Source organism: Rhyacophila brunnea, unplaced genomic scaffold, assembly GCF_057557595.1.
Source record: "Rhyacophila brunnea isolate RB1 unplaced genomic scaffold, BYU_Rbru_1.0 scaffold_13, whole genome shotgun sequence".
Taxonomy (NCBI): Eukaryota; Metazoa; Arthropoda; class Insecta; order Trichoptera; family Rhyacophilidae; genus Rhyacophila; species Rhyacophila brunnea.
This window is the reverse complement of record NW_028232785.1, coordinates 15881760-15892593: the sequence shown is the minus strand read 5'-3', so window position 1 is coordinate 15892593 and position 10834 is coordinate 15881760. Positions and strand designations below refer to the sequence as shown.

Sequence of the window (10834 nt, the reverse complement as noted above, 5' to 3'; positions counted from 1 at the left end):
ATACGTTTATTTATAAAATATTTTTTATCGATTATGATTTGGTTTAGGCAGGGCTTAATGAATTAAAAAAAAAGCTAACCGAAACCATCTGTAACTAATGTGTATTCTTAATTCAACGAAAACAAATAAGTATGGCTGAAAAAGTATGCACTATTTTTGTCGGATCGCCCATAGCGTGTGTTTTGGTAAGGCAGGGTTTAATGGAGTTTTGAAAACTAACCAGCACCATCTTCAAATTATTATATTCTTAGTTAAATAAATGTAAACAAAAGTATGGCAGACAAAGTTTAGTGTGCACTATTTATGTCGGATCTGAACAGCCTACCTTCACCTCTCGCCACTGGCCTATGAAAGACATCTATATTTTCATACTATCCACCTTGCTATGGAAATTGTTTCTTGTCTGTATACTTAATTCTCAAAATCATTGTCTCAGTTACGTGCTTTTACTTTTACCGTTGATTATAAATGATATTGATTTTTTTTTAATTAATCTTGTTTGCTAATTGTTTCATATATATAGCTTCAATTGCGTTTTAATCATTATTATATTTAAAGAAATCTTAGCACTCGCCAAGATGCTTACGAAAACGATTTTAGTTGTTCTAGGATGCATATTAATGGTAATTATATCTTTGTTCTTATTGTTCTTCGTCGGGACCTCATGAGTGAAGATCGTAAACGGGATTTTTTTGCCTTCGGGCAACCACTCTCGATACGCAGACCATTCTTCATTGGTTACATAATTATATTATTACTATACATTGTAGGTATCAGTGGCGAAGGGTTGAGGTAGGCTGGTAAGATCTGCCATAAATAGTGCACGTTAACCGTTGTCAGTCATATTTTTGTCATTTATTTTGTTTTCATTGAAATAATACCACAATTTACAGATGGTCTTGGCTAGTTTTTAAAATTCAGTTAAACCCTGCGAAAGCCAAGCCAAGTCAAAAAATACTCGTCTATCAATAAAATATCTAAAATTATGCAATTAAATCATACATAACTTTGAATATTTTATAGTGATAGAATAATATTTTTATCTATTACAGTTTGATTTAGGCAGAAGTTAATGATAACCAACAATATTTGTAATATGTATTCTTAATCCAACGAAAACGAATAAGTATGAATGAAAAAGTGTGCACAATTCTGTCGTAACACCCAAAATAAACCGAAATTAATAACGTTTGGTTTAGGCAGGGTTTAATTGATTTTTAAAATTTAACCACTGCCATATATAAAGTGTAGCCTTAGTTCAATAAACACAAATACGTATGACTGACAAAGTTTAATGTGCACTATTTATGGCTGATCTTAACACCCTACCTCCACCCTTCGCTACTTGTAGGTACATAATATTACGTTGCACCGTATCGTTGTTTACCGTGAGCTGTTGTGCCGATAATAGATGGCCGCATAGCATTGCAGAAAGCAATATTCGATTTTTATAACATTCAATATGAATATTATTTTTTTTTTAGAATTATTAATAACCATGTCCTTGCTTTTTCGTAAAAGGTGGTTGTTAGTAATTTTGAACAATCACAAACACCCAGGCTTTGAGAAAAATACTTAAATGTTTTTGTCATGACCGGGAATCGAACCCAGAACTCTCGGGTGGAAGGCCAGCGCCTTACTCACTGCACCACGAGAGCCGCCTCAATATGAATATTAAATTGATATTGATTGGTATCAAATATCTTACAATAAAGCTGTTACTATTACTGAATATTGATACTTACGAGCACCTACTAGCTAACCTAATTTTGAATTATTTTATTCAGTATTGTATTGTATATTATATTATCTTGTATTCCGGTGGTTTTTTTAATGTATTTTTAAGTGTTTTATTTATACACGAATTTGATTTCAATGCTATACGGCCAGCGGTTTCTTTCTGATACAACAGCTCACGGTAAATTGTGATACGGCCAACTGCATAATATGTAAATTTTTTATGGACACTGCTATATGCATTTAGACCTACATCTATGTTTAGTTTAGTTAAGTAGGGTTTTTTAATCTTTATGCTCTTCTTTTTACCTTCTCCCGCACGAAACTACCGCTTTATAATGACTAGGAATTGCAATACCGAATAAAAATACTAATTCCGGTATTTCGGTATTTCCTACTGAATACCGGAATTTGAAATATATGAAAAGAAAAGAAGTATCTACAGGGCTCGAAATGGACCGGAACGCACCGGAGCGCCGTTCCGGTTCGTAAAATCCCCAAAATTATCGCTCCGTCTCGTCGATATATTAATTTCACCGTCTCAGCTAGATTTCCCATATAGTGTAAAAATCTAACACACATTTTATAAAATACACATCAATTAGATAACTATGTTAATATTTTCGTAAAATTTTTGAACGCTCCGGTTCGTAAAATATTCCATTTCGAGCGCTGAGTATCTACCAATAAATATAATATATGCTTAAATCTCTTTTAAAATATTATTATTTTATAGCACGTGCTATTGCTGGTCCTCAAGGGCGTTAATGGGCAATAGAAGTAAGCCAGACATCGCGTAATCCGACAAAAATATGGTCATGTTAAACCTTTTACGTCAATTATTACATTTTACACCGAATATATCGATATTATCTGATTTTGAAAACCGGTATTTCGGTATCGAAAAGTACTAGAATACTGGTATTGCAATCCCTAATGATGACATAACGTTTCAACCAGGGCTTGAAATGGATCGGAACGAACTGGAGCGTAATAATATAATATCATAAATATATAAATAATCATAATATTCCCAAAATTATCGCTCCATCTCGTGGAAATATTAATTTGACCGCCTGAGCTAGATATGTCATATAATAAAAATCTAACACGTATTTTTATAAATAAATTAGATAACAGTGCTAATATTTTCGTAAAATTATCGTGAGCTCCGGTTCGTAAAATTTTCCATTTCGAGCGCTGGTTTCAACCAAAGAAGCGTCGTCGCTCGAGAAATCTTTTTCTGAATTGCATCTGATTCTGACTGAGAGCTAAAAATGAAAGGGGATAATATTCTAAGTCTACTTAAGGGTGACAGTTTGGCCCGTTTCAGAAGGGACACCGGTGTCGCGCTCGTATATAATATAGGAGGCCTTCGTATTCGAATAAAGGGGCCTTTGTATTATGTTTATGAACGCACCAGAGCTAATGAGTCAACGCGTATACATTTCCGTCGGCCGCTACATTCTCAAGCCGCCGATACACTTGTTTTTATTATCGCAGCCAGTTTTATGTTCTCATTTATAACGCGAAATTATTGACTCATCGCGTTGACTCATTGGCTCTGGGGTGTTCATAAACATAATACAAAAACCTCCTATATTATAGACGAGCGCGACACCGGTGTCCCGTCTGAAACGGGCCTTTGTGTGTACGTCACTGCCTCCAGCGCCCAATTTAATAACCCATGACCCAAACCTTGTCACTTACACAATAATCAATTCCACAGGCTCAACTGTCAATGTCCCAGATCGTAGTCCCAGGAACTGTGATCAGAGAGGCTTGGGAATACGCCACAAAAGAAGCATTGAGAACCGCTGTCATCAATTTCTGCGCACGGACACCAAACAATAATAAATGTGCATACTTCTATGCCTGGATGAACGCCTGCTTCCCGGTTGAGAAGACCTTGATTTGCCAGATCGTCAGTTTCTAGCTGGGCACCACGATTAGGCTTAATCCAAAGACGTTGAAAAAAAAACCTTAGTCTTTACTTGACAACGATGTACAATAGAGCTGTTTTGTGCTAATGTTCTAGATTCAAATTGAAAAAAATTCTAAGTATGGTGAAATCTTTATCTACCAGTTTCCCTGGACCAATGTTTTGAAGCTGTAACCATTATTATTTATTATTTAATGACCGAACCCAAAGAACATAAAGCGCTCCGACTGTCCTCAAATATTAAACACGCATTTCATTTACACGAGAATATTGAATATAACACGTTTTTAAATTTATGCCATATTTCTTCACACTATTATGTTCACACGAATATAAAAAGATAACCTAAAAACTTTAACGTTTCTTAACACACTTCCAGTACCTACCTAAAGACTTTAAATTTGGGACACATTTGCTTTAGTGACAACTGACAATATATTATTGTTTTATTAAAATTTTGGGGCGAACCAAACATAGTTTCCATACTACGTTATTATAAAAACTGTATTTTGTACTTACATCAGATGTTTCTGTAAATTTTATTTTATAAGTTTTATATTATAAGTATATAATTATTTATACTAGCTGTTTTGCACTGCTTCTTATGGGAGCAAATGTGGTATGGTGTGAGTCTTATTAAGTATTTGTTTATAAAAATAAAATATAAATTGTGAAAATTTTAAATCTTTGTTTTAATATGTACTAGATGGTTACATGTAGGTAAATTGTACATAAAACATTTCACCGTGGCACAGTTCACCGTGAGCTTTCATATTGGAAAAAGATGACCGTATACTATACGGTCTCCAATTTTATTAGATTCAATATGAACATTAATTCAATTTTCATGGCTGATTTAAGCTAAATTCATGAATTCAAGAATGAAAACCTAACCTAACAAATTTAATTATCCAGTATATCGGCTATTTTTTTAATTTTTTTGCTGGTGTCTTCCTGTAAAGTGTAAACCGGCAAGAACCATGTTTTATTTAGACATGAATTTTATGTCAGTACTATACGACCCAAAGAGGTTGGATTGTCTTTAATATACGACCATAATATATTTCTCATACAAAATTTCACGGTGAAGTGTGATACGGCGAACTGTATACGTACAAGTTTCCAGATACGGTACTAGCCGAAGTACCCAGATTTGTATGAGCTTTGTCGCTTCATTGATCGATTCTCATTTATTTTACTTTAAAAAAACTATGATAATTACATTATACAAATATATTTTGAAATCAACTCATGCATCAACTAATGCACGGCCTTAAGGCCATACCTCAGTTGAGACACGGTCTAAAAAGATCGTCACTAGGCGATGCGCGGATTGCGGGTCGCGGGTGGAAATGAGGCATGTCAAACCAAATATAATTTGTCTTATAAATCCAAAATGTGTCCATTTAATGTTCTGTTTATTGTTTTATCAGTAACAATAATAATATATTCATTGACATGTTTTCTTTTTAAAGTAAATGGGTAACGTTTTAAGTCATCTTTACACGATTTAAGAATTATTACGGCCGCCGCCATCACGAAGCAAAATTACGTGTTTATAGCTTTACATTCTCTCTCAGAATGGGAGCGAGTGCAAAATTTCGTCGCGCCTTTGGTTGAAAATTATTTGCCGTTTCACTGATGAATCACCTTAAGTAGTAAGTATTGGTGTGTGATGCCGTTTTTGATTATTTTGTGTCGATAATCATCAATTGTAATATTATTATTCAAGTGGATGTATTCATACAAAGAATCGCTGACATTACACTGAATGTCCTTTAACCTTTACTTTGGAAGACCATTTGGAAAACGCTTCTTAAGAGTGTCACATTGCCTTAAGCCCTGCAATAGGTAGGGGGGCCCGCTCCAAGATGTCGAGGCCATGGTACTCATACTCCACACATTGACAACGATGCGAATGTTATCAGAACATTTGTATATTTGGTAACACAACCTAACCTAACCTAAACTAATCCAAACTAATAAATAATCCAGTAAATCGGGTATTTTCAAAACGTGTTTTCCGCTGTATTCCTCATACACGTACCTACACACAAATAAATGGTAAGTACTACTGTTTTAACAAAATCTAGCTGGTGGCTTCCAGGTACATTCCCGATTTACAGATACTCCACACTTTGAATCTAGCGCTGAACAGCTGGCCTTTAGCTATAACTACGGATGCTCACATACGAGTTGGTGCGCCCTATCGCTAGTAAAGGATCCTCAAAGTAGTCGAGATTCGATTTGAAAACGTATTTAACAAAAAAAAGTTATTTTCGATTGTCTATTCACACATTCTACACTACTTAGATCATGGCCTCCACAAAGGGGGGCTGACAGGGCTCTAGCATGGGAGCTTAGGCTCAGGAAGGGCCCGGCGTGGTGAGTCGATCAGATAAGTGATATAAACACACATCACAAATTCTCTCTAATAGTAAAAAAAGTCAAATGGATGTATTAAAATATACAACAAATACTAAATAAACACATTAATTTTACCGTATGCACCATTTAGAAAACGCAACTGTAGATCATCATAATACCTTTATCTTTAACGATAGGTAGGGGGTCCGCCAAAAATCCTAGTCTGGGGGCTCGCTTCAGGATGTGGAGGCCATGACTTAGATACAAACCCATTGTCCATTCTATTCATTCTAACCCACTTAAGTATATTATTATAAATAGAAGTTGGATCATTACACTAATACTTTTTTTTTTAACCATTTTCGATCCTTAAAAGATCATAAATGGGCCTCCATAGAGTAGATGATGTAGAGTATTAACAGATTTTTTTACGAGGCATAATATATTATGATATTTAGGTTTAGAAATAAGAAGTCATACTGCCTTTTACCCTGCAATAGTTAGGGGGGCCGCCAAAGATCCTGGCCTGGGGGCCCGCTTCAGGTAGTATTAAGTATATCTAATAATATGTTATTTAGGTATCTCTTCTTGGTCGTGCACTCATGGCTGAGGATCGTGACCACATTTAAATTTTGCCATCCTTTAAGCGACCAAGACTTTCCATCCTTCTAGATCTTCCGCTTCTCTCAGGGCAGAATGGATGGTGCCCCCAGTCAGCTCTTTCACTTGCTCGCTCCATCGCGCAGACGCTCTTCCTCTGCTTCGCCTTCCCTGGAGGCTACCCAAAACTACCAGTCTCTCCAGGTTGTCCGTTCCGCGCCTGACAATATGTCCAAAAATCTGCAGAATTCTTCTCAGACATATCGTCGAGAGCCGTTCCTTTATCTTCAGTCTCTGGATGATTGACTGGTTCATCCTGTGCTCCGTCCGAGAAATGCGAAGCATTCGGTGCCAACACCACATCTCAAAGGCATCAATTGCCTTCCGTTCTCTTGCCTTCAGGGTCCACGACTCGACTACGTATAGAAATATCGAGAACACTAATGTTTGCACAAGCATCATTTTTGTGGCAATCGAAATTCCCCGATCCTTCCAAAATAAGGCGTGTCATCGCATTTTTTGCAATCTATGTGCGCATTCTTATTTCCGCTTCGCATCCGCCCTTTCCACTGATGGTCGATCCAAGATATACAAACTCGTCGACTGTTTCGAGGTTTTGGAGTGTATTTGGTGTTGGTAGAAGGTTGGCCCGATCAACAACCATTAATTTGGTCTTATTCCTATTAATAAGGAGGCCGTATTTGCGGTATTAGGTATAGAAAGTGGCAAAATCAAAAAACTCTTAAATAAACTTCCACTGTGTGGATGCCCATAGTGATCCCTTTAGGATCAAAGACGGTGGTGTAATGTAGGTAATATAAGACTGCTCGATGGCCAAATTATCCAGGACATGATCCTCAGGTATGAGGTTACGACGAAGAAAAAAATAAGTTATGTTCTATTAAGCTAAATGTATTGTATTTTTTTGTAACTCTGGGGGGGTCCGGATCCGAAAATCTCCTTGTGTGCGCTCCTGACAAGAAGCAAACATTCATAAAACAGAATATTATTTTAAATACTTGTTTATTAAAGAAATCTTTCAAATACCTGCCTATTTTATAATATACAGGTATCAACTATGTGTATCTACCAATCAATAAAATATTTCAAATGCATTGGGGGGTTTATAACGAAAGGGGTCCCAGCGAAAATATTAATGTTATAAATGAGTTTTCACATTGATGCACGAAAAAAGTTAATATCTGTACTAGGCCTCCTAGCATAAAAGATTGTATCGTTGCAGTGGAGTCTGAATTTAATGGTTACATGGGAATTTTACGTAAAATATTTCGCCGTAGCACAGTTCACCGTGAGCGGTCTTATACTATAGCACCGAGATGACGAAATTACGCATTGTTCCATAGGTATGCTATAAGTTCTCCAATTTTATTAGATTCAATATGAACATGAATTCAATTTTCATAGCTGATTTTGGCAAAATTCATGAATTCAATAATGAAAACCTAACCTAACCTAACAATGAATCATCAGTATATCGGCTATTTTCAAATTTTGTTTGCTGCTAGCTTCCTGTAAAGTTTAAACCGATAAAAACCGTGTTTTATTATTCGACATGAATTTTATGTAAGTACGATATGACCCAAAAAGGTCGGTCTTTAATATACGGATATATTTCCGATACAACATTTTACTGTGAAGTGTGATACAGAATTTAATACACGCTGAAAAGGTAACATGCATTTTCACCGGTCGTGTGATCGAACAAGCGACCAACGATTTCGGAGACAACCACTTTACCAACTGGTACCGTCGGTGCAAGAGAACAATGCTATAGTAACCTACAACCTATAGTATTACTTCTTCTAATAACCATATCGAAATTTTGATTGCCGACAACTTTCAATAACACAGACTTGATTACAATATGTAAATTGCTCGTATTAGATTTCGCAGTATCACAGTTCACCGTGAACTGTCGTACCGGAAAAATATATGGCCATATAGCATTGAGATTTTAAAAAAATGACGCGATGTTCGTTGAGCATTGTAGACAATAATTTTCCAAATTTAATAAATTCAATAATAACATTTAGAAGATACAACTTGATATTAACGAGCACCTACTATAATTTAACTTAATAACTTAACCTAACAATTCATCCAGAATATCGGCTATTTTCAAAATTTGATTGCCGCTGGCTTCCTGTAAACCGACAAGAACCGTGTTTTATTTTGACATGAATTTTATCTCAGTACTACACGAACCAAAGAGGTCGGATGGTCTTTAATATTATCTATATTTTTTTTGACCATGTCCAATCCTAATCGAATCATATGGGCCTCCACAGGGTGGAGGTTTGTATTAACAGATTTTATTTTTACGAGAAATGGATGTCAGCCACTTGCTCAACCTATTAGGTCCATACCCTGGCTCATGCACAAATTGAAAAACAATATGTGAACTTGCCAGACCCAGGATTCGAACCTGGGACCCTCTACACTATAGACCGGTGCTTAATCCACGCGGCCATCGTGGGTGTCCCTCGATATACGACCATATATGTCCGATACAACATTTCACGCCGAAGTGTGATAGTACGGCGAACTGCATACGTATAAATTTCCGGAAACGGTCTAAAAATACTATTAAACCTTTTATGTTAATAATACATTTTGTGAACATTCTTCTTCCACACTGTCATAATAGTACTATATACATATACTCATAATAGTACATAATAGTACAATATATACATAATAGTACATGATGGTAGTAATATATACATAATAGTACACTGTCATAATACTTCATAATAATAATATTGGGGCTAGGGCAAGCACAGGTTCGCGCCACTTCCCTCGGTCCATCGCCAATATTACAAATTATTAATTTAAGTCGTTCACAACAAGACATTTAGAAGAATAGAAATATTAATAAAACAGTAGGTGTTAAAAAATAGATTAGCATTAAACAATAGAAATGTATAAACCTATACAAAAATCTATAAATTAGATATAATACAAGGAAGTACACCGAATGAGCTATACCTATACGAATATAGGAATAATGTCAATATCCGAAGTGATTTGGTTGAATAGAGTTATTGCCCTCCCAATTGGCATTACCAATGGCAGGTTAGTTCTGCACCTTCCTCTTTAAATGCCAAATATAAGATCGGTACTGTCTGATTTTTAAAACCGGTATTTTTGTATATAAAAATACTGGGATACCGGTTTTTAAATACCTACCAGTATTGCAGTCCATAATGGAAAGGTAGAGGACAGAAGAAATGTGAGTAGAAAAATATTGTATTGACTACGCTACTTCAATGGATTAATATCCACAGTGTTTGATCTGATACGGTTGATTGCAAGTTGGTCGCCATCTTTCTATAAAACATGACATCAAAGAGTGAAATAGAAAAATTGTGACATACATACGAATAAAGAAGAATAGCTTCTCAATCTGTCAATATTTATTTAATAAAATCGACAAACAAAAAGCAGATGTTCGTAAGTAATTTATAGGCTTTAATGGGTATTACAAAAACAAAACTATAAATTATCAGTATAGAGGAATTGTATTGTGGAACTGTGGATATTTTCAGTATGATGTATCTTCAATTATTATACATGAAAACGATGTTTTGCAACGGTCAAATTGCAACGACTCGTATGCAACAAACTCTCAGATCTCCCTAAAACATTTGGTTACTAATTATTGTAAATATACGTAAAACATTTCACCGTGGCACAGTTCGCCGTGAGCTTTTTTTATCGGACAGAGATGACAGTATACCTCAATAGGTAGTAGTAATTTATAGTTTTGTCCATTGGAAGTTATAAAATTACTTAAAAAGCTGTTCTTTCTGTAGTCAGTTTTAGTAAATAAAAATTGATGCGTCCAAGGGATATATTACTTGATTATAAATAATGTCTTCAAAGTTAAATATTGCTTTTTTTATATTCAACATTTTTCATAATATATTATAAGATTTTAAACACGATCGCTTTCTCGAATAATATGCCGAAACGAAATATTTATATTAATTTATGTTAGTTAGTGTATTTAATTCTGAAACAAGTATTTCCTTTTCAATAACCAGCTGATAGCTTTGTGTATATCAGTTTCCTGCAGCAGCGGCGATAGGTGGATGCAGGCTGTTAAGATTAGACATAATTAATAGTACCTACCTACACACTAAACTTTGTCAGACAACCGTATTT

General features: G+C 35.3%; 1 long non-coding RNA gene across 1 annotated transcript; it reads left to right on the top strand.

The window, feature by feature from the left end:
- The first annotated feature begins 485 nt into the window (after positions 1-485).
- LOC147076650 (uncharacterized) lies at positions 486-4363 on the top strand. Its single transcript, XR_015069349.1, has 2 exons — positions 486-623; positions 3467-4363. It is a non-coding gene; the product is annotated as an uncharacterized LOC147076650 (long non-coding RNA).
- Positions 4364-10834: the final 6471 nt, after the last annotated feature.